The sequence below is a fragment of the Neofelis nebulosa genome, chromosome X (assembly GCF_028018385.1).
Source record: "Neofelis nebulosa isolate mNeoNeb1 chromosome X, mNeoNeb1.pri, whole genome shotgun sequence".
NCBI classification, from domain to species: Eukaryota; Metazoa; Chordata; class Mammalia; order Carnivora; family Felidae; genus Neofelis; species Neofelis nebulosa.
The window spans coordinates 99,024,236-99,050,020 of NC_080800.1; the positions used below are offsets into that span (position 1 = coordinate 99,024,236).

Below are 25,785 nucleotides of genomic sequence, written 5' to 3' on the forward strand. Positions count from 1 at the left end.
TCTAGTTCTTAGATTGATAAATGTTTTCATGGGTGTGTGTTTTCTTAGTATGCTCCATAATTTACATGTCCCACACATTTTTCTGTATGTATTAAAATTATATAATAAAAAGGTTTTTTTTTTTAATTTTTTACATTTATTTATTTTTGAGAGGCAGACACAGAGCACAAGTGGGGAGGGGCAGAGAGAGAAGGAGACAGAATCTGAAGCAGGCTCCAGGCTCTGAGCTGTCAGCACAGAGCCCGACACAGGGCTCGAACTCACAAACTGTGAGATCATGACCCGAGCCGAAGTCGGACGCTCAACCAACTGAGCCACCCAGGCGCCCCTATAATAAAAAGATTTAAAACATTTTTTTTTAATGTTTATTTTTTTAATTTTTGAGAGAGAGAGAAACAGACCATGAGTGGGGGGAGGGGCAGAGAGAGAGGGAGACATAGGATTTGAAGCAGGCTCCAGGCTCTGAGCTGTTATCACAGAGCCCAACGCAGGGCTTGAACTCACAGACTGCGAGATCATGACCCGAGCTGAAGTCAGACACTCAACCGACTGAGCCACCCAGGCGCCCCTAATAAAAAGTTTTTAAAGTATAAAGGCTGGGGTGCCTGGGGGCTCAGTCAGTACAGCATGTTAGTCTTTATCTCAGGGTGTGAGTTCAAGCCCCACGTTGGGCATAAAGATTTCTTTTAAAAAACTGGAAAAAAAGTTTTTCTTTTTAAATATTAATGAATAAATTATAAAGGCTAAGTGGTGCCTTGTTGAACACTAGTGCATAACAGTTTGGAGAAAGAATAGCTTGCAGAGATGGTAAATGACAACTAGGACTGATTTCTGGAACATTTAGGCATTTCTCATGGATTCTTTCAAGTTACTTGGGGGCTGGGGGAATCACCCTCAAGCTGATGGAAGAATAGACTTTTCATGGTCCACAAGATGGGGACTTAAGAGTTGCTGTAATTGTGTATTAATTATACAAATCTGAATGTAATTTGTAGTATCAGGATGGTGAGATCTGGAAACCTAGGGGTTACTTGAAAAAGGGAATAGTGTATACAAACACGTGGAAATACGAGAAAAATGATTGCCCATTTACGCAAATGCAAGTATTATTATGCTGTGTGACTAATGTGCAGTAGGCTTGAGAGGGGGATGGTAGGAGAGGAAGACAGAGAGGCAGGCAGGGTTCAGATCATGTATAACATTCTGTGCCATGCTATGGAGTTTAGATTTGATTCCCCAGGTCATGGGTAACCACTGAAGGGCTTCAAGCAGGGAAGGGAATAATCTGATCAGCTGTGCATTTAGAGATGTCCAGGTCTCAACAACTTTTAACTACAAAATAAGGTGACACCTCCCCCTAACTCTCTGCTCCCCAACAAAACCCACTCCCTAAACATAACCTCAGTTCACAGTTTACTAATTAACGATCTTTCTGTACACCTTTAGCAACATACAGTTGTTGCTTTTAAAAAAAATAGATCATACATGAATTGTTCTGTGAGTTTATTTTGCTTACTATTATATCACGGACATCTTTCCTAGTCAGTATACATAGATCTACCCCACCACTTTTAAGGGTAGCATAGCATACCGTATATGAATATACATTCCCCTCTCACTTTAAAAAATTCTAATTATTGCATTATTGTTTGTTTTTCCCCTCTCCTTACTGGATTGACTGAATTGACTGAATTTCCCTTTTTCCTTTTTTTCAACTATTAGTGGTTGGCAAGTTCTACACACTAAATTCTATTACTGGTTGTCTTTTAGTTTTGTTAACTTACACGAATGACACACACATTCTTGTAGAAAAACATATAGAAAAATATAAAACAAAAAATCCCTTCACTGGTAGGTTTGGTGCATAGCCTTCCTCAGTATTTATATACATGTATTTGTATATCTACAAATAGGCAGCTTTGGTATTTTTTAATAGTATCATTTCTGTAAATTTGGCTCTACAATTTGCTTTTTAAACTCAATATACTTCGGACAGCTTTCCATGCCAGTGCATAGAGATTTCATTCTTTTTAGGGGCTGCATACTATTTCACAGTACAGCCATCCCTTGTTTTATTTAACCACTCCCTTATTTTTGGATATTTGGCTATTTCTAATTTTTTCTACTACAAATATGCAGCAATGAACATCCTGTGATGTAAATCTTTATGCAGGCATAAAAGTAGTTCTGAGGATATATTTGAAGAAGCAGAATCAAGGAAAAAGTATATTTAAAATGTTGATAGATTGCCATCTTACTCTTCAGAAAGGTGGTACATACACAGCCACCTTCAGAATGACTGCTGATTGCCCACACCATTAGCAACACTAAGAATTATCAAACTTTAATTTTTTTGCCAAAATATACATGAATTCATTCTCACTGTAAAACAAACACAACAAAGCATAAGTGCCCTCTACCACCATCCTGTCTCCAGAAATTTATTTGCACCTTGCTATTAATTTTTATATGAACAGTTTCATGCTTTTTTTTTTTTTTTACTAAGTAAGCTCTATGCCCAATGTGGGGCTCAACCTCACCACCCCAAGATCCCCAAGTCCCATGCCCTACCAACTTGAACCAGACAGGCACCATTTCCTAGACATATTCTTAACAATTATTTGTATTTAACTCTGAATTTAGCTTTTACTACTTCATTTACTCACCATTATCTTCTGAATTGAGGGCACCATACCTCCCTTTCACTAATCCAGGTAACAGTGACATATTCTGTCTTTGAAGGGCTGCATTAGAAAACAGAGAATTCATGTTTGCAGCAGTCTTCTCCCGTATCTGTATAGTGTTCTGGATTCTCGGACTCTGGCTTCTCAACCAAGTGTATCCTATTTTTACGGCTCTATCCTTTTTTTTTTTTTTAACGTCTTTATTCTTATATTTATTTTCCCTCTTTAATGCTATTTTGTGGAGAAAAAGCACAATTGTTCAGACTAACATCTTAATCTGTCATGCCTTTTAAATTACGAAGGCTTGTGCCCCCCACTCGCCCCCCGCCCAGTTGCTCGACCGGCAACAGACAGACTCCGGACATCCTCCAGCTATTCCGGAGGGTCTCAAAGTATGACCTCACTGCGATCTGAACCAGGTCTCTAATTATTTTCTATTTTGGCCTCTTCGTCAGGCTACAGAACCGCGGTTGTGGGGGGTTCTCCCACGTGGTCACCACCTTTAAGAAGATTTTCTCCACAGATAACTATGGCTCTAACATGATTTTCCCTAAATTCATATCGCAGGTGAGTAAAGGCTATAACTTCTAACATACCTTTTAAATGTTTGAGAATAACGAAAAGAAATACAACAAAGAGAATAACTTAAAATTGCCAGAAGCGGAGCCTTGGCTTATCGTCTCTCTGCCCGAAGTCAGGTCCAAACTCAGTAAGCCCCTAAAAGATACCCCCTCCGCTTTCCCCAGTCTCTAAGGGGCTGTTTAACTCACCGCCCCAAGAGGACCAACGGGATTTGTTATGGTTACCAGCGTTTTAGCTATCGATTCGGATCGCCAAACCAACGAGTCAAAATACGAACCACAAACCACGGCCGCCAACGAAGGACCGTCAGTCACGCTAGCAACACGCGAGTTCTTAAAGCTAGGTCCTGCCCACTGAAGCTGGAGTTCCGGCGTATCTAATAGGTCAAGGATGGCTGATTGACAGCGGATCTGACCAATCGCTTCAGGGAAAACCCCACTCACCTAACAGACGCCTGGTTGGCGCCAAGGCAAAAACCAAAAACTCAAAATGTATCTGATTTTGATCCCACCCCCCCCTTTTTTTTTTAAAGAGAAAGCGGGAGCCCGAACGGGGTCGGCGGGGGAGGGGGGGGGAGAGAGAGAGAGAGAGAGAGAGAGAGAGAGAGAGAGAGAGAGAGAGAGAGAATGAATCTCAAGTCGGCTCCATGCTCAGCACGGAGCCGACTTGGGCCTGGATTCCACGAACCTGAGATCAGGACCCTAACCAATGTCAAGAGTCAGATGCTCAACCGACTGAGCAACCCAGGTGCCCCGAAAAATAAAATGTTTAAAGAAGAAAAGAAGAAAAGAAAAAGAATTTTGTGGGAGCTTTATTTGTCTGTGCCAGTTTGTGTTTCACACATACCTTTTTCTTCTCTTGTGAATGAGATAGTTTGTTTCCTGTTTCTATTCCTGTTATTGTTTGAAAGAAAGCTGTTGGAATATAATAATACAATGGTAATTGTAAAATCTAGGTGGTGTGCATTCACTATAAAATTCTTTAAACTTTTCTATACATTTGAAATTTTTTATAATACATGCTGGAAAATAAGAGGGAGCTACTTTATAATACTTTAAGAAAGAAAAAAACAATAAAGTTATGGGATTCAGTGTTTATATCTTACATACAGCTTGTATTAGTTAGAACTCTGGTTTGCAAGTGACAGAAACCCAAGTTGAATAAGCTTGAGGAAAATGGAGTCTATTAGCTTCTATAACTGGGAAAGACAAAGGAGATCTCAGACACACCAGGATCCAGAGACTCAAATGACTAGGTTCTCAGTCATCTCTTCATGTCCATTCTCTGCTTCTCTCATCTCTGGATTGCCTCATTCTCTAACACTCTTCCACATGATAGAGACATGGCTACCAACTGCTTTGGGGTCACAGCCTTACAGTTTAACATCCGAGGAAAAGAGAGAGCTATTTCTTTACCTCTGATCTGGATTATTCCAAGAAAGGTCTTGTATATCTGGCCTAGGACACATGCCTACCCCTTGCAGCTGCTACTGTGCCCAGCAGAGTTTGATATTATTTTCTTTCTTTTTAAAATTTTTTTTAACATTTATTTATTTTTGAGAGACAGAGAGAGATGGAGTGTGAGTGGGGGAGGGGCAGACAGGGAGGCAGAGAAACCGAAGCCGGCTCCAGGATCTGAGCTGTCAGTACAGAGCCCCACACAGGATGTGAACCCACAAGATCATGACCTAAGCTGAAGTCGGACACTTAACCGACTGAGCCACCCAGGTGCCCCCAGAGTTTGATATATATTATGATTAGCTCATCCTGGGTTAGGTGCACAGCCATGTGTGTGGAAGGTGAATGGGACAAGGTACTATCATTGCCTATCCTACCAGGACTATACTGAAAGGACAGTGGGGTGTCTGGGTTGCTCAGTTGGTTAAGCATCAGACTCTTGATTTCACCTCAGGTCATGATTTCATGGTTCATGTGATTGAGCCCTATGTCGGGCTCTGTGCTGACAGCACAGAGCCTGCTTGGGATTCTCTCCCTCTCTCTTTGCTCCTCCCCTGCTCGTGAATGCTCTCTCTCTCTCTCTCTCAAAAATAAATATTGAAAACAGAGAAAGGACAGTGAAGGAGGAGCAGCTCTCCAAAGGAAGAAGAGTGCTATTACTAGAAGCAGGAAAGAAAGAATGCTGCCAGGCAAACTGAAACAGCAGATGTCCACTATATAGACTTCTTAGTTTCCATGTTTTTTTAAATTACATTTATTGGATTCTCAATGCATATAATCATATCATCTGTAAATAATTATTCTTTTTTCTCTGTATTCCTTTTAGATTTATACAGGCTTTCTCATTTTCTTCATTTATTACATTTTAGAACCTTCAAAACATTATAGAGGACATCCGTACCTTATTCCTGAATTTGTCGGGAGATGACTTGATCATGATGCTTGCACATAGCTTTTTAATATTCTTTCCTATGTTTAGAAAGTTCTCTTCTATTCTTTTGTACTTAGAATTTTTATAAGGCATAGCTGCTGGTTTTTATCCAGTACCTTTTGTCCATCCATTGACAGACATAAAAAATAACAATTTTTGTAAGGAATGAAGTACATAAATCACCTGGAAACAATAAGGAAAAGAAAAAACTGGAATGTAGATTCCACCTTCCCTGAAACCAAGAGATAACTGTTACATGAAAGCATAAGTTGTGAAAATAGAAAGCAGTTTGACAGGCAACTGAATGATGATAGCTAGCATTAAGAAGCACTCACAGTATACTATAGTCTGTTCTTTTTTTCCTTTTTTTAAGTATATTTATTTATATTGAGAGAGAGAGAGCAGGGGAGGGGCAGAGAGAGAGAGAGAGAGAGAGAGGGAGAGAATCCCAAGAAGGCTCTGCACTGCTAACACAGAGCCCAATGCGGGGCTCGAAATCATGACCTTAGCTGAAACCAAGAATCAGATGCTTAACTGACTGAGCCACCCAGGCACCCCTACTATAGACTGTTCTAAGTGCTTCATGTATGGTACCCGGGCAAAGAGGTTTCTTATGTGTAGAAACCGAACCAGAGAGAGATCTGAATGCTCATGATACGGTTCCTTCTGCTTGTGAACGTTCACTGACCTATACACTTACCATTTGTGCATTTTTGTATGTTATCTGTCAGTAACAAGTTTTTAAAGTAGACTGAAAAACAAAGAAATGAAAATGAACCTGAGAGGTTATAGACTTGAAGACAAATAACGGTAGTGGAGTGTACTAGACTAAAAATAGGGGCAATGGAGGAAAGTCAAGGATTTTAGTTTCCACATCCAGTGCCCAGAATACAGGCACCCAGGCTTACAACCCAGGTAGGATAGATTTAAACTATCCTTCTCCAGGGGCACCTGGCTGGCTCAGTTGTTAGAGCATACAACTCTTGATCTCAGGGTTATGAGTCTGAGCCCCATATTGGGCATGGAGAGCACATGAACAAACAAGCAAATAGTCCTTCTCTGGAGAACTAAACCACCCCAGAGAAAAGACTACTGATAGTCCAACCAAAAAGTATCCTGCCATTCGTCCAATCACATACAACAAACACCCCCCCAACCCAAGCACACAGAACTTCCAATTGGCTTTTTAGTGCCTCGCTATTAAATATGAACAAATGACCCAGGATTTCAGACAGTTCAAGGAAATTTCAACATGAAAGCCAGAGGCCATTCCAAAAAACAAAAACAAAAACAAAAAACAAAAAGAGGAACTTGGATAAAGGGGACAATGTAGCGAGCAAATGAAAACATAAAAACAACCACTAGGCTTCTGCTCTAATTAGTATTTCAGAGAAAGAAGAGACAATGTTATATTCATAAAACATGAAACAGGAATGGGGAACAAAAAGCCCACACAGAGGCACACCATTGTGAAATTTCAGAATACCAGAGTTAAAGAGCACAACTTAAAAGCTTCCAGAAGCAGGACAAAATGCCTGTACAAAGGATTAGGAAGAAGAATAACATTGGGCTTCTCAACAGAAATAGGTAAAGTCGAAAGGCAATGGAGTCATGTGTTCAGTATTCTTAGTGAATATAATTTCCAAGATAGAATTCTATATTCAGCCAAACTATCAATTGGGTGAGTAGAATAAATACATTTTCAGACATGCAGTTACCAAAACTTTTTCTTCCCCTGCATGTTTTCTCAAGAAGCAACTGGAGGACATGCTTCACTAACCCCAAAGGGTAAACCAAGATGGAAGAAGACACAGCATGTAAGAAACAGAGGATCCGACACAGAAGATTGGAGTAGGAAGACAGAGGGCTCCAAGTTAAAAAAAAAGGAGGAACTGATAGATTATCTGTTAATTTAACTGTGTTAAAATTTATATGGAGGGTGCCTGCATGGCTCAGTCAGTTAAGCATCTGGCTTTGGCTTAGGTCATGATCTCACAGTTCATGAGTTTGAGCCCGGCATCGTGCTCTCTGCTGTCAGCACAGCCTGATTCAGATCCTCCGTGCCCCTCTCTCTGCTCCTCCCCCCACCTCAAAAATAAATAAACATTTTTTTTTTAACTTAAAAAAGTTACACTGAAAGTTTGTTGGATGGTTTGGAAGGACTTAGCCATAGGTACAGACAAGGCTGCCATTACACAACTGCACTGGCCATGTGCTGTACAAATCTAAGGAACACCGTACAAAACACACAAAGCAAATGAAAAGGAGGAACAATTACTAAATCCAGGAAAAGAAAAAAGTTGTTTAAGAAAGGAAATATAACCATAATATAGTACTGGCTCATCAGTGAATTCTTTTTATGTAATCATAATGATATAAACAGAATAGTTGATCCCAAAATTGCTGTAATTCTACCAAGATGAGGAGGAGAGGAGAGGTGGAAAGGTAAGAGAGCTAAATAGTCCATGGCCATACCACACTGAACATGCCCAAATTCACCCGATCTTGGAAGCTAGGCAAGGTTGAGCTTATTTAGTACTTGTATGGGAAAACTAAATAAATCATGATATATCTATGCAAAGGAATACTATGAAGCCACAAAAAAGAAAGGGCTGGAACTATATGTACCCATTTTATTTATTTATTTTTTTTTTTTCAACGTTTTTTTTTTTTTTTTTTTTTTTTTATTTTTGGGACAGAGAGAGACAGAGCATGAACGGGGGAGGGGCAGAGAGAGAGGGAGACACAGAATCGGAAACAGGCTCCAGGCTCCGGGCCATCAGGCCAGAGCCTGACGCGGGGCTCGAACTCACGGACCGCGAGATCGTGACCTGGCTGAAGTCGGACGCTTAACCGACTGCGCCACCCAGGCGCCCCTGTACCCATTTTAAAGGTATTTTTGATGCATTAAGTGGGATATAAAATCAGTTATAGCCCAATGTGTATTGACTAATCCTATTTTTGTTTAGAAATATGGGGGTGCCTGAGTGGCTCAGTTGGTTAAGCATCTGACTTCAGCTCAGGTCATGATCTAGCAGTTCGTGGGTTCAAGCCCCCCGTGTCGGGGTCTGTGCCGACAGCTCAGAGTCTGGAACCTGCTTCATATTCTCTGTCTCCCTCTCTCTGCCCCTCCCCCGTTCATGCTCTGTCTCTCTCTGTCTCAAAAATAAATAAACGCTGGGGCGCCTGGGTGGCGCAGTCGGTTAAGCGTCCGACTTCAGCCAGGTCACGATCTCGCGGTCCATGAGTTCGAGCCCCGCGTCAGGCTCTGGGCTGACGGCTCGGAGCCTGGAGCCTGTTTCCGATTCTGTGTCTCCCTCTCTCTCTGCCCCTCCCCCGTTCATGCTCTGTCTCTCTCTGTCCCAAAAATAAATAAAAAACATTGAAAAAAAAATTTTTTTTAAATAAAAAAAAAAAAAATAAATAAATAAATAAATAAACGTTTAAAAATTTTTTTAAATAAATAAATAAATAAACATTAAAAAAAAAAAAAAGATGGGGGGGGGCGCCTGGGTGGCTCAGTCGGTTGGGCGGCCGACTTCGGCTCAGGTCAGGATCTCGCGGTCGGTGAGTTCGAGCCCCGTGTCGGGCTCTGTGCTGACAGCTCAGAGCCTGAAGCCTGTTTCAGATTCTGTGTCTCCCTCTCTCTGACCCTCCCCCGTTCATGCTCTGTCTCTCTCTGTCTCAAAAATAAATAAACGTTAAAAAAAAAAAAAATTAAATAAATAAATAAATAAATAAATAAAAAGATGGGCCATTTGTGGGACGCCTGAGTAGCTCAGTTGGTTAAGCGTCCAACTTCAGTTCCGGTCATGATCTCATGGTTCATGGGTTCGAACCCACATCGGGCTGTGTGCTGACAGCTCAGAGCCTGGAGCCTGCTGCAGGTTCTGTGTCTTCCTCTCTCTGCCCCTTCCCCACACGTGGTCTGTCTCTCTCTGCCTCTTAAAAATAAAGAAACGTAATAAAAAAAAATTTTTTTTAAGATCTCTCCCTTTAAATAAATAAAAGAAAATACAGACCTCTGCTCTTGATGCTGAGGGCAGATCTATCTCCAGTGAAGAGGGCCTAGTCTTTAAAACCAGAGGTCCCCGACTGTTGGAGGCATCATCTCTGGCTACTCTACCATGTTGGCTTTGCAAGGGCTCAGGGAAGTCAGAGGCCTGTCTCTTGGGGCAGTGGGTGGTGGGGAGCAGAGGCTGCTGTCATAGGAGGCCTACTTGAGCAAAGTCTCTCTGAGCTTGAACCTGACTTCTCAGCCCTGCGCGTGAAATTGGGAGAAGCCCCAGAGGGTGGAGGCTTTGTCTCTGGGCATTGTAATCAGCATTAGCTGAGGCTACCACTTGCTGTATGTAGTTCTGCCGGATGTGTCCTGCACAAGGATGCACATTTGAAGGTGTATGTGGGAGGGGAGTAAAATCTTCTAGCCTTGTGCCCTCCTGCAGGAATGCCACTATCGGCAGAGAAAGGAAGTTTGTTTTACAATTGGCCTATCCAAAGGGGTGCCATTTTCTAATCAATTCACCCTGAGGGGGCACTTTTATTTTAGGCAATTTTTCTACTCTGAGGGTTCTGCTAGTGGCCAGCTTGGCCCTCTCAGAAGTACTGAAATGCAGATACTAGGTTTCTAGATCCTAATGGGGGTTGATTAGAAGTCCTGAGTATTCAGAAGCCAGCACTGTAAGAGGTCCTTTCCCCTCGCCTCTCTCTCCGAGTGAGTTCTAGCCACTCTCTTTGCTTCAGGCAAATTGACGTAAGAAAATTACTTTGGTCAGATTAGATCAAGATGACAGCCTAAGCACTAGTAACTTTGTCCCTATTGTCTCCTCCCCAAATCCTTTAAAAGGACCAAGAGTGGGATAATTAAAGGCAAGTGTACCATCAGCAGTTCAGAAATTGTAAAGAATCCCTTGAGGATAGAAATCAGATATAATCACATTGATAAGAGAGGAGAGGGAGCCCAGTCTAAAACATGCAGGAGAAAATTATTTGAGCAAATCCAGAGAAAATCAAATCTCAGAATGAAGAAATACAAAAAAGGGGGGGGGCGTGTCCTCTAGTCAATTACAGAATTGCATTCAGAAAACAAAGATCAATTCTGCCCCTCTGTGACTAGCCCTGCCTGTCCATCCCTCAACACACTCCAAAGTTAAAACCTAAAATTTCACACCAAAGTTAAGTGAGCGATTTGCTTTGCAAAGTTGGCTTGTGTGAGTACAGGATTCTAGAAAAAAACAGAGCGGACCTTGGTATGTATGATCTAGACTTCCACAAAATATGTGAAAATCAAAAAAAAAGAAGCACCTCTGACCAGGAGAGAATACCCTCAAGTCCTCTGCCAAACTAAAATTGTTTTGGCAATTTACAGAGAGCTAGAGCAATAGCGTTTCTACCTCTTCCAAACCCACCCACTTTATTTATTTATTTATTTATTTATTTATTTATTTATTTTTGATGTTTATTTATCTTTGAGAGAGAGATTGACAGAGTGTGAGCAGGGGAGGCAAAGGGAGACACAGAATCCCAAGCAGGCTCCAGGCTCTGAGCGGTCAGCACAGAGCCTGATGTGGGGCTTGAACTCACAAACTGCAAAATCATGACCTGAGCCGAAGACAGACGCTTAACCTACTGAGCCACCCAGGTGCCCCTAAACCCACCCACTTTAAAGTGAAGCCTCTTTACCCACCACTTTATTTTTTTAACGTTTATTTATTTTTTTTGGGGGGGAGGGCAGACGGAGAAGGGGACAGAGGATCTGAAGTGGGCCCTGTGCTGACAGCAGAGAGACCAATGTGGGGCTTAAACCCACAAACCATGAGATCATGACCTGAGCTGAAGTTGGATGCTTAACAGACTGAGCCACCCAGGCACCGCAGTATACCCATCCACTTAAAAACAGCACATGCAACCCACTTATACAGAGCCTACCTGCTCAGGAGACAGGCCAGTTGGGGAACACAAATCTGCAGAGGAAACCCAGGCAAGCTATGTTTGCTAATGATTTGTCCCTTATTCATGAATATATATGGACAACAAAGAATTACTGAAAATATTTGGAGAAAATCTACAACATAAAAGAGAAGAACAAAAATGAATAAATAGTACAATTGACCCTAAGTGGTGAAGGGGAGTGGGGAATGAAATAATATACAGAACAAAACTCCAATTTTCAGATTCTAATTTTTAGGCATATTTGGAACACATTGTAGACATATTCAGAACCTCTATGAATAACTCAGGTAGGCATTACAGCAAAATGAAAAATGAATCCTCAAAACAGGAACATTGTAGAATGTAAGAAATAGTGGTAAGCAAAGAAATATAAAACTTCGAGTTTTCCAAATGCTAGCAAAAAATGAGCACCATTTCAGGGGTACCTGGGTGCCTCAGTTGGTTAAGTGGCCGACTTTGGCACAGGTCATGATCTCACGGTTTGTGGGTTCGAGCCCCGCATCGGGCTTTGTGTTGACGGCTCAGAGCCTGGAGCCTGCTTCAGATTCTGGGTCTCCCTCTCTCTCTGCCTCTCCTCTGCTTGTTCTCTCTCTCTCTCTCCCTCAAAAATAAATAAATGCAAAAAAAAGATCTTTGAATCAAAAGAAAATATAATCCAGAGATAAAACTATTAAGAGACAAAAGGATACTTAATCCTGATAAAAGTTACACTTGGGGCACCTGGCTGGCTTAGTCAGTGGAGCATGCAACTCTTGATCTCTGGGTTGTGAGTTCAGGGGGCATGTTGGGTAGAGATTACTTGAAAACAAAATTTTGGAAAAAATAACAATAAAATAAATAAAATCTTGGGGAGACTGGGTTGCTCAGTCAGTTAAGGGTCTAACTCTTGGTTTCAGCCCAGGTCGTGATCTCACGGTTCATGGGTTTGAGCCTCATGTCAGACTCTGTGATGCCAGTGCAAAGCCTGCTTGGGATTCTCTCTCTCTGTCTCTCTCTCTCTCTCTCTCTCTCTCTGTCTCTCTCAAAATAAATAAATAACACTTTAAAAAACATAAATAAAAAATAAAATCTTAAAGAGGTACATTCCACCAAGAACATGTGACAATCATGGACGTTAATGCATATAACAAATGAATGAAAGATACACAAAGTCAAGTCTGTTAGAAATACAAGGAGAATAAAAATTTACAAATAACCAATCATAGGAAGGAAATTCCCCCTCTCTTGCTCCCCCTTTCCTCTCTCCCTCCTTCTGTCCATATCCCTTTCCTACCTTCTCCCCTACTTTCCTCTAAAAATATATATTTAGCAGCTAATACATGTCAGGTATTGTGTTAGGTACTGTGAGCACAACAGCAAGCAAAACAACCTTGGTGCCAATCAGTGGAGCTTACAGTCTAGTCAGAGAGACAAATGTTATTCATTTTTTAAAAAGTTTACTTATTTGTTTTGGGAGGGAGAAAGTGCAAGCGGGGGAGGGGGCAGAGAGAATGGAAGAGAGAGAATCCCAAGCAGGCTCCACACTGCCAGCATGGAGCCTGACACGGGGCTCAATCTCACAAGCCTTGAGATAGTGGCCTGAGCCAAAGTCAGACACTTAACTGACTGAGCCATCCAGGCACCCTGAGGCAAACATTATTCAAATGTTAATTCAAATACATGTAAAATTATAACTGTGATGAGTGCTCTGTAGGAGAGGTACACAGAGGTGTGAGAGGTCAGGGAAACTTCCCTGAGCAAGCGAAACCTCTCCAGAGATCTGAAAAGTGCATGGGAACTAACTCAATGAGAAAGGAGAAAATATATTCCAAGAAGAGGGAAGGGCATGTGCAAAGGCCCTGTGGCAGGAGGAAGCCTACTGCATATGAAGGACAAAAGAGAGCTGGTGCAGCTGTGGCTCAGTCAGCAAGTGGAGAATTTTAATTAAATTTATATTTTAAATGTTTATTTATTTATTTTGAAAGTGTGGGGGGGAGGGCAGAGAGAGAGGAAGAGAGAATCCCACACAGGCTCTGCACAGTGCAGAGCCCAGTGCAGGGCTTGATTCCACAACCCTGGGATCATGACCTGAGCTGAAATCAAGAGTTGGATACCTAATCGACCGAGCCACCCAGGTGATTCAGCAAGTGGAGAATTTTATAAAATGACGTTGAGGAGACAGATGTTGGCCAGATTGTACAGGGACTCAGAGGCTATGTTAGTGATTTGTGTCATCCTAAGCACAATAGGGATTATTGAAAGGATTAAAAGTGAAAAAGACAACTCCATCTGTAAAAGGTACTGGATGAGGGGCAAACATCAAAACAGGGAGGTCAAGGGGCGCCTGGGTGGCGCAGTCGGTTAAGCGGCCGACTTCAGCCAGGTCACGATCTCGCGGTCTGTGAGTTCGAGCCCCGCGTCGGGCTCTGTGCTGACAGCTTGGGCTCTGTGCTGACAGCTCGGGCTCTGTGCTGACAGCTCGGAGCCTGGAGCCTGTTTCCGATTCTGTGTCTCCCTCTCTCTCTGCCCCTCCCCCGTTCATGCTCTGTCTCTCTCTGTCCCAAAAATAAATAAAAAACGTTGAAAAAAAAAAAAAAACAGGGAGGTCAATTAGAAGACTACAACTACCTGTCTGGTGAGAAAAGAATATATCTTAGTGGTGGTGAGAGTGGTAGACACTGAGAGGGAAGAGAGCTTTAAGAGGTGCTTGGTGAGCAAAACTGATAAGGCTTCAGGATGGGTGTTGCATGAAAACGGGAGAACCGGGACGTGACAAAGGTGACCTGTCCTGGTTTTCTGGGTCTTGCAAATGGATGGATGATGGTGTCGTTCACCAAGATAAGGAACACTGCAAGAGGACTGGATTATTGTTTCTGATTTTTAGAGGGAAGAGGAAGGAAAGAGTTTGGTTTTGAATATGTTGTGTTTGAGGTGCTTTTGAGACATCCAAGAGGAGATGTATAGTAAGCATGGGATAAAAATATTTGAAGCTCAGAGAAAAGCTGGAGATACAAATTTGTGAGATATACGAACAGGTGGTAATTGAAATCCCGGATCTGGATGAGATTTTATTTTATTTTTTTAGAATGTTGATGTCTTTTGAGAGAGACAGTGCAAGCACAAGCAGGGGAGTCCAGCATGGGGCTTGATCTAATGAACCGTGAGATCATGACCCGAGCCAAAATCAAGAGTCAGACACTTAACCGACTGAACCATCCAGGCACCCCAGGATGATATTTTAAAGTGAGGAGATGGGCTATAACTGGGTTGAATGTTACCATTTAGTGGTTGAACAAAGAAGGATAAGGAGGAACCAAAGAGGTATGAGAAAAGCCAGGAGAGTGATGTGTCAGATAATCCAAGGAAAGGGAATATTTCAAAAAGAGGGGAAGGCTGTGTGGAGGTTCCCCCCAAAATTAAAAATATAACTACTATATGATCCAGCAATTCCTCTTCTGGGTGAAAGAAAACAAAAACACCAATTTGAAGAGATATATGCCCTCCACATTCATTGCAGTATTATTTTGTTTAAAGATTTTACTAAGTAATCTCTATACTCAACATGGGGCTCAAACCCACAACCCTGAGATCAAGAGTCACATGCTCCACAGACTGAGCCAACCAGGTGCCCCCAGTGATGCATTATTTACAATAGCCAAGATATGGAAATGACCTAAGTGTCCACTGATAGATAAATGGATAAAGAAGATGTGATATATATATATATACACTGGGATAATACTCAGCCATATAAAAGAATGATATCCTGCCATTTGTGATAGCATGGATGGCCCCAGAGGGTATTAAGTGAAATCAGTCAGACAGAGAAAGACAAATGCCGTATGATTTCACTTCTACGAGGAATCTAAAAAACAAAACAAACAAAACAAACAGAAACAGACTCATAGATACAGGAAATGAACTGTTGGTCACCAGAGAGGGGAGGGTTTGGGGGATGGACAAAATAGGGGAAGGGGATTGAGAGGCATAAATTTCCAGGGGTGCCTGGGTGGCTCAGTTGGTTGAATGCGTTGATTTCAGCTCGGGTCATGATCTCACGGTTCAGGGCATCGAGCCCTGGTTTCGGGCTCTGTGCTGACAGTGAAGAGTCTACCTGGGATTCTCTCTCTCGTCTCTCTCTGCCCCTCCCCTACTCACATGCTCTCTCCCCACCTCCCTCTCTCTCTCTCTCTTTCTCAAAATAAATAAATCAACTGTTTAAAAAAAAAAGAGGTATATACTTCCCGTTATAAAATAAATAAGTCATGAGGATGTAAAGTACAGCATAGAGAATATAGTCAATAATAGTAAAGTAATTGTGTGACAGATAATAACTAGACTTATTGTGGGGATTGTTTCATAATGTGTAAAAATATAGAATCACTATGATGTATGCCTGAAACTAATAGGGTATTCTGTGTTGATTATACTTCAATTAAAAAAAAAAAAGAGGGAATGGTGACCTATGACAAGAGCTGCCTACAGGGTAAATAAATGAGGATGAAAACATGTCTATTACATTTATAGCAACATGAAGGTCATCTCTTTTTTTTTTTTTAACTTTTTTAAATGTTTATTTTTGACAGAAAGAGAGAGACACACACAGAGTGTGAGCTGGAGGAGAGGGAGGGAGACACAGAATCCAAAGCAGGCTCTAGGCTCTGAGCCGTCAGCACAGAGCCTGACACGGGGCTCGAACTCACAGACTGTGAGATCGTGACCTGAGCTGAAGTCGGACGCTTAACCGACTGAGCCACCCAGGCGCCCCTTGATGAAAGTCATTTCTGACTGCTCCAGTTATTTATTTCTGCATAATCCACAATCCCAAAATTTAGTGGCTTAAAACAAAAATTTAGTTATTATTTTTTTTACAAGTTTTTAAAATGTTTATTTATTTTGAGAGAGTGTGAGCAGGGGAGGGGCAGAGAGAGAGATTGGTAGAAAGAAGTCCAGGCAGGCTCCACACCATCAGCACAGAGCCCAAAACGGGGCTCAATCGCACAAACCATGAAATCATGACCGGAGCTGAATCAAGAGTCGGACGCTCAACTGACTGAGCCCTCCCAGCGCCCCCGGTTATTATTATATCCCATGGTTATTTGTGTCAAGAGTTCAGACGGGGGTCATCAGAAGAAGCTCATGCCGGATGACTCGAATAGTTCTCCAGTGTCTCCTCATTCGCACCAACACATGATATTATTTGCCTTTTTTGAAATTATTTTTTATTTTTTTCAAGTTTATTTATTTTGAGACGGGGGCGGGGGGGGAGACAGCATGAGTGGGGTAGGGACAGAGAGAGGGAGAGAGAGAGAATCCCAAGCAGGCTCCACGCTCTCAGCACGGAGCCTGATGAGGGCTTGATCGCACGACCCTGAGATCATTACCTGAGCTGAAATCAGGTGTTGGAGGCTCAACAGACTGAGCCACCCAGGTGCCCCTGTTCAGTTTTTAATAATTTGAAAATTTTCTGACACCCCAGTCTTATCTTTTCTCTGCCTGGGTCCTACAGCCAACGTTTCTCCATGGAGCCCAGGTTTTTTTTTCTATTGGAGAATGGAGGAAATTTGGTAGTATCTATTAAAGTAAAAATCTACTTAACCTTCAACCTTGCAATTCTATTAGGAATATAGCTTAAAGAGGGGCTCCTGGGTGGCTCAGTTGGTTAAGTGTCCGACTTCAGCTCAGGTCACCATCTCACGGTTCATGGGTTCCAGCCCCACGTTGGGCTCTGTGCTGACAGCCCAGAGCCTGCTTGGGATTCTCCCTCCCTCTCTTTCTCTGCCCTTCCCCCATTCACACTCTCTCTCTTTCAAAGTAAATAAATAAACTTAAAAAAATACTTTAAAAAAGGAATGTGGCGTAAAGAAATAATAACACTGTTTTAAAAGAGGTATGTGCAAGCCATTTTTGTGTATAAGCATTTTAAATGCATTATTGTATGTATTAATAATTCATTCAACAAATACTTCTTGCGTGTTTATTATGGGTTCATCACTATTTTAGACCTTGGGAATAGAGCAGGGAATTAGACAAAGTACCTATCCTCTTGGAGCTTACAATTTAGTGGGAGAAACGATCAACACTAAAAAATGGATAAATAAGATGAATGTAAGACAGTCCTGCCAGTTGGAGTACTGGCAAAAAATAGATGGTACATTCTAATGCAAGAATTGATGAGTTTAATGAAAGAATATTTACAAAATGGTGAACAATGGTAAGGGAAATAACAAGGAATGATTCAGCACCCAGAATGGGAGAGGGGTGAGAAGACATTACCATAGCTTGTCATTAAGAGGCAAGGGGGGGCGCCTGGGTGGCGCAGTCGGTTAAGCGTCCGACTTCAGCCAGGTCACGATCTCGCGGTCCGTGAGTTCGAGCCCCGCGTCAGGCTCTGGGCCGATGGCTCGGAGCCTGGAGCCTGTTTCCGATTCTGTGTCTCCCTCTCTCTCTGCCCCTCCCCCGTTCATGCTCTGTCTCTCTCTGTCCCAAAAAAATAAATAAAAAACGTTGAAAAAAAAAAAAAGAAAAAAAAAATTAAAAAAGAGGCAAGGGGAGGAAGAAGTTAACTGGAACTTGGAGAGAAATATAGCATTAGGAGAGAGTCACCGGCTAGGAATGTGGCAGCTGCTGAAAAATATCATGGTAGGGAGGGAGATGGGGAATTAATACCACAACTTCAGTCTCTCCCACCCTCCTGTCTCTTCAGGGGGACTTTCATAGGCACAACCCAAAGGGGAAGCCAGAAGGCCAGGAAGCCTGTTGTTGAAGATCATAAAGCCTATTGTTGCAGGGCTCAGAGCAGGGTGGAAAGGGATAGAGCAGATCTGGACAGGCAACACGAGAATATTCAAGTGCTGTGGGCAAAAGAAGGGGAAAAGAAATAGAAAGTGAAATGGGTCACTATTTTATTTATTTATTTTTGAATATTTGTTTATTTTGAGAGAGAGAAAGAGAGAGAGTGCACAAGCTGGGGAGGGAGAGTGCATGAGCAGAGAGAGAGGGAGAGAGAGAGAATCCCAAGCAGTGCCACACTGTCAGTGCATGGAGCCTGATGTGGGGCTTGAACTCACAAACTGTGAGATCATCACCTGGGCTGAAGTCAGATGCTTAACCAACTGAGCCACCCAGGCAGCCCCAAAATGGAACACTATTTTAGATAGTATTAGGATAAGGTAATATTTGAGGAATGGCATGGAGAAAGTGAGGGAGGGAGTCACATGGATATCTGAGAGAAGCACACTCTAGAGGGAGCAAAGTGCAAAGACCCCGAAGTGTTATACACACAGTGAAATATTACACAACAACCAAAATGAGTGAACCACAGCAATGTGCAAATATATGTGGATGAGTCTTAGAAAATTAAATATTGAGGGGAAAAATTATGCTCTGAAAGAGTACATATAGTCTAATAATCTTTTTATTAAAAAGTAAAGATAATAAAAATACATTTTTAAGAATGATATATCTATACATGTATGTATGTACACACACATACACACTCGCAAACATGTAAATAAGTACAATAGAATTGTATTAGGAGCATCTGGGTGGCTCAGTCAGTTAGGCGTCTGACTCTTAGTTTTGGCTCAGGTTGTGATCTCATGACTTCCTGGGTTTGATCAAGCCCCAAATTGAGCTCTGTGCTGGCGGCTCAGAGCCTGTTTGGGATTCTGTCTCTCTCCTCTCTCTCTGCTCCTCCCCCACTCGTGCTATCTTTCTCTCAAAATAAATAAACTTAAAAAAAAAAAAAGAATTGTATTAGAGTGCCACAGAGTGATGAACACCAGATTCAGGATGATGGTTCTTCGCCTTGGTGGGGGGGTGGGGTAGAGGCAGGGGAATGAGATTGGGGGCCATGTAGTCAGATTTGGTTATTGGGTTCATGGATACTTACTACGTTATTAAAAATAACTAACTAAAATTGAGCTATACTTGGATTAATAAGGAGAATGTGTCATTAATCAAGGGTTATGATTAATTTAGTCCTGTTCATCTGAGGACCAATGAAAAAATGACAGGCTCTGAGAACAGTATGGACCATGCTTGGCATTCTCGTGGAAAAGCAGGAGGGCCACTGTGGTTGGAGCACAGTGCAGGAAGGGGAGAGTAGCACTAGATGACATGGAGGGATGACTGAGGGCCAGATCGCATAGGGGCTTCAGGGCATGGTGATGACCTTGGACATTATTATAACTGAGATGGGAAGCCACCTGGAGTTTTAAGCAGGAGAGTTACATGATCTGACTTATGTTTTATGTTTTATTTTTTTTTAATGCTTACTTATTTTTGAGAGAGAGAGACAGACAGGGCACACACGAGCGGGGGAGGGGCAGAGAGAGGGAGACAGAGAATCCGAAGTGGGCTCCGGGCTGACAGCAGACAACTGGATGTGTGTCATGTGTCAACTCATGAAAGGTGAGATCATGACCTGAGCCAAAGTCAGAAGCTTAATTGACTGAGCCACCCAGGCACCCCATCTGAATTAGGTTTCAAAAGGTTCACCCTATCTGCTGTGTAAAAAGTAGACTGTAAGTGGGGGCAGGCACAAGAGTGGAAGGAAGAAGGCAAACTAAGAAGCTAGTTTAGTAGTCAAGGTGAGAGATGATAGCAGATTTGACCAAGTCGCAGTGGTAGAGGTATGTGAGAAGTGATGATTTTGGATAAAGATATATATGTACTGTATATACATATGTATATATATGTTTTTAAATTTTTTAATGTTTATTTATTTTTGAGAGAAAGAGAGAGAGAGGCATGCAAGAGGGGGAGAGGCAGAAAAAAAGGGAGACAGAATCTGAGAGAGATTCAGGCTCCGAGCTGTCAGCACAGAGTCCGACGCGGGGCTCGAACCCACAAACCATGAGATCATGACCTGAGCTGAAGTCAGACACCTAACCGACTGAGCCACACAGGCGCCCCTATATATGTTTTTTAATGTAAGCTCTAGGCCCAATGTGGGGCTTAAACTCACTACCCTGAGATCAAGAGTTGCATGCTCTGCCAACTGAGCCAGTCAGTCTCCCCAGATTTTAGATATATTTTGAAAGTAAAGGTGATAGTATTTGCTGATGGACTAGATGTAGGGTGTGAGAGGGAGGACTTAGATGATTTTTGACCCAAGAAAATAGGTGGATGGAATTGCCATTTACTGAGGTGAGAAGACTGCAGATTGGGAGATGGGGACAGGAAGGGAGATGTACAGAGCCACAAAGATCAGAGTGGGTGGGATGAGGGGTGACTTGGGAGTCTGGGTCTTCTTACGGGACTGACGTAAGTGGAGATAGATGTTGTAATGAGAGCAGTCCCTGGTAGATTCAAGGTAGATTCCCTGGTAGATTCAAGGTGAGGTGGTAGGGAGCACTGGGTATCTGTGCTTCCACCTGACTCTTGTTGATAGAGGTGAGGAAGTGTGGGGAGGCTTGAAATTTGCCCCACTCTGGGCCCCCTTTTGAGTACTGTTGACAGTGGGTGAAAACCTCCAAGAAGTGTGGTTTTAGTCCCAGTGTATGAGTTTATTCTTGACTTCTGTGAGGGGCAGGGCTGTGTATAGGGTCCCCAGTGACCTCCTGGTGTGCAGTTGAGGATTTTTAAAAAAAGTTTATATATTTATTTTGGAGAGAGAGAACCAGCAGGGGAGGGGCAGAAAGAGAGATCTGAAGCGGGCTCTGCGCTGGCAGCAGAGAGCCCAATGCACTGCTTGGACCCATGAACCAGGAGATCATGACCTGAGTCAAAGTCGGATGTTTAATCGTAAGAGCCACCCGGGCTCCTCAGTTGAGGACTTTTGAGGTTAAGATAAGTGTTAGAGCACAGGGCCGTGACCCCTCATAATGGGAGGCCAGTAGAAGTTCTGAAGAGCATTGGAGTTCTATGGGTCCGTCCTACCCTTCAATCCTCTTGTCACTGCCTAAATGACTATCAGAAGAGACTAGTTAAATAAATTATGGTACATACATACTGTGGAATGCTCTATAGCCATCAAAAGCAATGAAGTACTGTGTACCTATCATCTATAATCTGACATAGGAAAATCTCCAAGATATATTTCACCTATAAAGTAAAAAAAGCAAAAGCAAAATAGCATGCATAGTATGATCCTACCTATGTTTACCTATATATGTAAACACAGCAAAAAATTTCTGGAATGATACACACAAAACCATCACCAGTTATTACCTATGGGGACGGAAGGGAAGGAAGGCAAGAGCCCAGGAGGGTGGGGTGGGGCGGGGCAGGGCAGGGCAGGGCAAGGGGGAGGACTTGAACTGTTGTGATTTAGAGAGCACTACTTGGGTTCAAATCCAGATTCTGGTACTTCATAGCTTCATAATCTTGGGCGAGTTACTTAACCTCCTTTTTCTTTAGTTTCCTCATTTGTAAAATGGAAATAATAATAGTATTCATTTTATAAAGTCACTCCGAGAGTTAAATGAGTTAATATATGAAAGCACTTGCAACAGTGCCAGGCACAGGGTAAGTACTCAATAGGCGTTGCCTATTATTATTATCATTATTGTCTGCCCCTCCCCTGCTCATGCTCTGTCTCTCAAAAATGAATAAATAAAAAAAAAATTAAAAAAAAAGAGGTGAGTTATTTACTAAGACTGAAGGGGCTGCTGAGGAGTGGGAGTTCTGAGAATTCAGAAGTTTTGAAAGAATCATCAGAGACAATAAGAGTGGGCTGAAAGCAGGAAAGGATTCCCCAGGAATGCTGAGGGTCCATTTGTGATTGGAAACCACAAATTCAGAGCAGTACCAATTTATTCAACCATGTGCTTTTTCTCTTGCAGTGTTTAACAACTCTAGGGTGGAGGGGAAAGGCTGTGGACCAGATGCCAGGATCTTCAATGAATCAGTAAAGGTGTTGAGGTGTAACCAAATGGTATGAAACTTAGAGGAAGAATCAGGGTTTTTCACCTGAGGGTGAAGGAGGAATTATCTGGAAGTTGTAATGTGGTTGGAGGAGGATGCCCACCTCAGCTCCTGACTCTGCGGTACACACATGTGTTGGTACAAATGGTTTTCACTTCAAAGGGCAGTAAGGGAAGCTCCATCCTCAGGGGAAAGCCATGAATATTCAGGGATGAGTTGGAGAGGATGGTCGGAGAATTTGTTAGTCATGGAATGGTGTTCTAGGAGCCACAGCAGAAGGACCTGAAGTTAAGGTGGAAATGAGAGATCAGGTAGAAAGCACAGAGGAATATGGGGAAAACAACACCGATATAATAATTTAATAATAATAATAGGGGCACCTGGCTGCCTCAGTTGGTAGAGCATGGGACTATTGATCTCAGGGTCTTTTTTGTTTTTAAGTTCATTTTTGAGAGAGAGCGTGAGAGTGAAAGTGGGGGAGGGGCAGAGAGAGAGGGACACTGAGGATCTGAAGCAGGCTCCACGCTGACAGCAGAGAGTCTGATGCGGGGCTCAAACGCACAAACAGCGAGATCATGACCTGAACGGAAGTCAGACGCTTAACCCACTGAGCCATCCAGGTACCCCTTGATCTCAGGTTCTTGAGTTCAAGAAATGTGCTGGGTGTAGAGCTTACTTTAAAAAAATATTGACAATAATAACTAACAATGCTTTGCATGGATTAGCTCATTTTATCTTCACAGCAACCTCATCAAATAGAGCCTTTATTGTATAGATGAGAAGACAGACACAGTCTGTTCAAGTCACTTGCCCAAGGTCACAAAGCAAATAAGTTGAACTGTGTGCTTACATACATGACAGTGACAGAGGAAAACAAAGATGTGAATGAGGCATGGTGAGTTTGACTTATCACAAGTTTGGCAAGATGGTTAGTCCTAACACTCTTCTGATAAATAGGGGGCTCTCAGCTCTCTCCAATTTTCCTGTATTTGGCCCTGGAGGCAGGAGCTGCCATATTGGTGCGACTCTTAGGTGTGCCCTACCCTAGTGGGGGATCAAAGCCAGGCTGCAGAGAGCTCTAAGGCGTAAGGCTGAGAGGCAGTTTGTGGGGAAAATGACCTTAATGGAAGACATCACAGGCCGTAGATTTTTTTTAATGTTTTATTTATTTTTGAGAGACAGAGTGCGAGCGGGGGAGGGGCAGAGAGAGAGAGGGAGACACAGAATCCCAAGCAGGCTCCAGCTTCTGAGCTGTCTGCACAGAGCCCGACACGGGGTGAGATCATGACCTGAGCCGAAGTTGGATGCTTAACCGATTAAGCCACCCAGGGACCCTCATAGATTGTAGATTCTGAGAGATGTGAGACCCAGCAGGGGTCTGGCAGTGACCCAATTCTTTCTTGCAGTAAGAGCCACTTCTCCAGTGTTCCAAACTGTGGCCTAGCTCCTAAAGAACCCCCTCTTTACTGGCTGCTCTGAACGGTTTTGGTGCCAGACTCATTGCTTAAGGAAGCTTATGAAGAATGCGAGGCGGTCTTACCGCAAACTTCCCCTAGCACCATTTTAGAGCTTTGTGTCAAGATGACCCTGTAAAATCCTTTCGTAAATTTAAGGGGGCAAATACCATTGCGAAGCATTTAATGTTTATTATGGCTAGGTTATTTGTTTTAGTGAAACGTGTGATATGATAGACTTGGGTTTTCTGTGTCTTATGCTGTATGTACGTTGAAGCACCTCATAAGTTGTGTGCAACATTCATGCACAAATTACAGCACAGAGAGCATGTTTGACTAAAACGTGAAAGTCCTTCATAAATACTTTTTGCATGAATAAATGAAGTTCATTATTTTAATTTTCGAAGAGGTTTAGCATGAGGTATTCTTTTGTGACGTATTGTTATAGCAATGATTTATTTGAAGATAAGTCTTTTGTCAGGACCAAACCCCCAATTATATAGCCTTGGAAAAACAAAATCCACTTTATGATGATACCACTTACAACACAAAACCAAAAACACATTACAGTGAAAATTGGGTTCTCTTTATGTATCTGTGTAGGTGGGTCATGAATGAAGGTATTCATGCACATATACAGAACTAAATATCTCATTAATGCTAGTGACCTAATTTAGCATTTGTCATAATTCAGATTCAGTTTCTGTGATTATCAGAGTGTATGAAAGTGGATTAAAATATATATGTACATATTGTACATGGGAATATATCTATTCCCATGGATATGATATTTGTCATAATTTGGATTGAGTATGAATAATTTTATAGAATTAAAAGCTATTATTCCTAGCACTGCAAATATTTAACTGTTCTTTTTTTTTTTTGCCAGCACAGAGCCCAATGCAGGGCTTGAACTCATGACCCTGAGATCAAGACCTGAGCTGAGATCAAGAGTTGGACACTTAACCAACTGAACCACCCAGGCGCCCCCACAATTCCCGTTTTAAAGACCTATGACAATTTCTCAGAGAAATAAAGCAACTTTCCCAAAGCCATAAAGCTAATAAATCTTGAAATATGTTTCACCTGTCTAAGAAAATAAACTGTATTTTTTTAAAGATTTTTAAGTAATCTCTACACCCAACGTGGGGTTTGAACCTACAACCCCGAAATCAAGAGTTGCATGCTCTACTGACTGAGCCAGCCAGGAGCCCCCAGTATGATCTTTTTTACACTCATCTCAAACCACTTAATACCTGTTTATTTCTGTTATAATGTATTTGTTGTTACATGGCAGGCTCCCAGGGTGATGTGCCAGGAGAGGAAAGCTATTTGGCAAGAAGCCTGACAGTGTAGCACCAACCACAGCTTGGGGTCTGGGCTTCAGTTTTACATGTTCATAAACTCAATATTCTAAATGTCATAGAGTTGATTGATGCCAAGAATGTGGAGTCACGCTAAGGAAGTTGACAAGAGACTGATGTATAAACCAAAATGACAGTTCATTAATTTACAAAGATGAACAATTGTTCATGAGGATTTGAAAATAGCGAATTCTTGCCAGGCAGGTCTTCATGAGAAGCTAAATTATAATTAGAAGATCGTTCTTACCATAGAATCCAGGAAAAGTGAGTTAGTTGTACAATTCAAATATATACGTTTGTTGTGATTGCTCTAAGTGCCTATCTCCCCAATATATACTATTTGCTCCCTGGAGACTGGTTTGTTTGTTTTACATGTGAGTGCAAATCCACTCCACCACCTGGGTGGTGTCTGTTTAGTTAGGTTTTGTATGTTTCTATAGTTTCTTGGCTATTTTTTTAAAAGTAGGCTTTATGCCCAATGTGGAGCCCAACACGGGGCTTGCACTTACA

General features: G+C 42.2%; 1 long non-coding RNA gene across 1 annotated transcript; it reads left to right on the forward strand.

Moving 5' to 3' along the window:
- Positions 1-2,690: 2,690 nt before the first annotated feature.
- LOC131502750 (uncharacterized) lies at positions 2,691-25,023 on the forward strand. Its single transcript, XR_009257160.1, has 3 exons — positions 2,691-3,251; positions 22,376-22,467; positions 24,806-25,023. It is a non-coding gene; the product is annotated as an uncharacterized LOC131502750 (long non-coding RNA).
- Positions 25,024-25,785: the final 762 nt, after the last annotated feature.